A 3,344-nucleotide genomic window follows, 5' to 3' on the forward strand; every position below is an offset into this window, starting at 1 on the left:
ACATAATGGGTTCATAGTGGCACTACTTTATTATACTGACCTCTATGGTGGCTAAAGGGAAGGCAGGATGTTGAATAATAGTCTATGTTGCTGGTCTATAGTGCTGGTTTAACTGGCCATGCCAGCTTATGTTGGTCATTCTAGCAAACCAGCATGACCAGCTTGGCAGGCTGGTCACCAGCATGACCATCTTGCACCAGCTGTATCCCACAAGACAGGCTGGTCAAACCAGCATGACCAGCTTCCTCAGATGGTCACGCCAGCATATCCAGCTGGTGGCCCAACCAGCTACACCAGCAAAGACCAGCAAAAGCTGGAAGAAAACCAGCAAAGACCAGCTAAAACCAGCTACCAGCATAAGCTGGTTTCTAACTGTTTTTTTCAGCAGGGAATAATTAACAGATGTTTTTATAAAAAAGATTTTAAAAAAATAGAAACAAGATTTTTGATCATATGATTGTTGGTGCTTATTTCTTATAACTTAATCAGAACAGGTGAAAGTGCTTGAAATGTAACAATTGTGTAACTTTGTGTGGGAATAGCAGGTGCAGAAACACAACATTCCCGCACACAGACACCTACACTCAGACACACACAGAGACACACACAGCAGGCCCAGTTAGGAGGAGGACACAGTTAAAGTACATTGCACCTACAATTATTACACTCTGGTGCACAGGGCCGTTTCAAGGAATTTGGGGGCCCCAAGCAAAATGGACATGGAGGCCCCCCCACCACCACCACCGCACGCAAAGCCTACAGGAACCACAGCATAGCCATACAGTTTAAGTTCACCCACACTTTATATAAATAAAAAATGTTGACAGTGTTGCATATATATACTGTGCATTAGTTTTGAACATTTTGAACATTTGCAAAAACACCACCATACTATAAAATCCAATGTCAGCTTCTTCCTCATGCATGGAGGATGAAGTTTATGGTGTACCTGGGAAAATAATTGAAAAAAAATCTGAAATTACCTGTGAAGTACGTTTGACCATTTCACTGTTAGCATATTGGAAAAGGTCATTAACAGCTCAGCTCAGTGAGAGAAATTCACTCTACCTTCATCAGTGGAGGTATCCTTAGGAAGAGCCTGAGGGCTGAGAAATTTAAGCAAAGCACCTTGAGGGAGAAAGAAAAGATATGTTAGCATTTCCATATTTTGATATTTAGAAGGGATGCAGCTGCTTTCTACCAATGCTTACTGTAAAAACATCCCAAGCTAATGTTATACATTAACCTAGGCCTACTTGTAGCTTAACATAGCATTTAAAAGCATTCTGCTGTTTGAGAATTAGACAGACGCACCTGGTGCTTTAAAAACAGTAAACAGCTGGCGTGCATGAATACTGCTAGACATGAATGTTCCAGTCTGCTTTGATGCACGGAATTTACCGTGTGGTTTCCTAACCCCCATTTGGTAAATAGATTATCACGGTCGAATAGTTAGTATAACAGAGAAGCTACTTTCATCAAAACCTATTACAAAGCTATAGCAATGTTATGTCATTAGATACGATAAACAGTGATTCTGGAAAGATCTGCGTCTTCCTTATCCCGTTAATAAACATATTACAGTATGTAACCATATTCCGTCCGTTCGGAAAAAAAGTTGCTCTAACTGTTCTAGTTTGTTACAAGCAGCATTTGCCGTCAAGCAGGTAGCAGCTAGTTAACATAAACATTTTTTGCTAGGCTAGCCTTCCTGCTGCGACATTACACCATTACAAGTAGAGCTATTTTATTCAGTGTAATTTATCACTTACCACTATCTTGTTTTTTCTTGTCATCCTCTTCCTTTCTCTTCTTTCTTTTCTGGCTTCCGGACGCATAACTCCGCTTCATTATGACTGCCTGTTTTATATTTTCGCGGCAGCAGAGATCACAAACCTGGCTGGCTGGCTGCTGTCAGCGAATACTGAGAGGGGCCCCCTTGAGGGGGATCCCGGTATTGCCGGTAACAGTGTCGTTGCACTTTACTGCATTGACTATCAAAGGGGCGCTCAGTTTGTCGTTGCATTTTATTCTTAACCAGTCGTTGTCTTGGGGCCCCTGGCCAGCTCGGGGCCCCAAGCAATTGCTTGGTTTGCTTGCCTTCTAGCGACGGGCCTGCTGGTGCAGTAGACCTGAACACCTCAAATGTAATAGTTATGTGTGTGTGTGTGTGTGTGGGGGGGGGGGGGGGGGGTACCGTGTGCAGTCATTGTACTCAATACCCCCCCCCCCACACAGACACACACACACACATACCCCACATACATAACACACACTACTAATTTGGGACTTCTTAGTTGAGTGATGAGTGACCCATTGAGTGACTTTACCCTTTGCCCATCATTTAAATCAGGGCCCAATGTAAAATAAATGTAAAATAGTAAAATATGTTGGTAAAATATATTCTGTCAGGATATCAGACAGGCAATAAAATATATTGTTTGGTATTTCACTGAAATGAAAGGGCAATATATGCATCTGTTTCCTTCTTTTGGCAAAAGCCACAGTGCCAGGCTGTGTGCCAAACCTGACCACAAACACTGAGCTGGAACTACCAGACTTATTCAGAAAGTCCCTTCTATTCTTTTCTCTATTCCCTGACCGACCAATGACATAACTCAGATGTTATGACATACTTTGTTGCCAAGGAAAGGCCTTTTTAAACTATTCTTTGACTGTTGCCCTTCTATGCTTTTATCAGCTATTCCTGTTTGCTTGTGTTTATGTAAAGCCCATTGAATGACCTAGCTATGAAAATGCGCTATATAAATGAAGTTGACTTGACTTGACTTGATTTACATCATGTTTGAAATGTAAAATAATATTCTTGCAGCAAGAATATTATTTTGTTCAAATTGCAATCAGAAAAAAATCTAATTGCTGTTAACATTCATGGACAGTTGTTTAGATTGTTGCATAGATTATTGTAAAGTGAGGTAACGTGTGTGTGATTATTGTAAACTGAGGTAACATGTGTGTGATTATTGTAAAGTGAGGTAACACATGTGTGTGTGATTACTGTCTGATTAGAAGGCTGAAGGTGATTTGTTCCACCCCATATGTGTGCATTTCATAAGAGGGGAGAGCTCTGTGTGTCCTGTGTCATTATTGTATAGCCTACTTTTCTTTTATTGTCATTATTGTGTATTTGTTGTTTCAGGACCCCCCTGAAAAAATATCAAAGGGACTCACCTAGTAAAATAAAAGACAGACAAACAAATTCATTCAGTCATTCATTTATTATAGAATATGATATGATATGATATGATATATTGATAAACTTATTATACCATTTGATAAAACATACACACAGGGAGAATCAGAGCCATAGTATAGAGAGGATG

General features: G+C 40.4%; 1 long non-coding RNA gene across 1 annotated transcript; it reads right to left on the reverse strand.

The window, feature by feature from the left end:
• Window positions 1-365: 365 nt before the first annotated feature.
• LOC143106281 (uncharacterized) lies at window positions 366-2,114 on the reverse strand. Its single transcript, XR_012983652.1, has 3 exons — window positions 1,773-2,114; window positions 1,069-1,128; window positions 366-949 (listed from the first exon to the last, which is right to left on the reverse strand). It is a non-coding gene; the product is annotated as an uncharacterized LOC143106281 (long non-coding RNA).
• Between the last annotated feature and the right edge of the window lie 1,230 nt (window positions 2,115-3,344).

The sequence above is a fragment of the Alosa pseudoharengus genome, unplaced genomic scaffold (assembly GCF_046254945.1).
Source record: "Alosa pseudoharengus isolate Yale_2024_CS ecotype anadromous, Long Island Sound unplaced genomic scaffold, YU_APseudo_1.1 YU_APseudo_1.1_scf_6, whole genome shotgun sequence".
NCBI classification, from domain to species: domain Eukaryota; kingdom Metazoa; phylum Chordata; class Actinopteri; order Clupeiformes; family Clupeidae; genus Alosa; species Alosa pseudoharengus.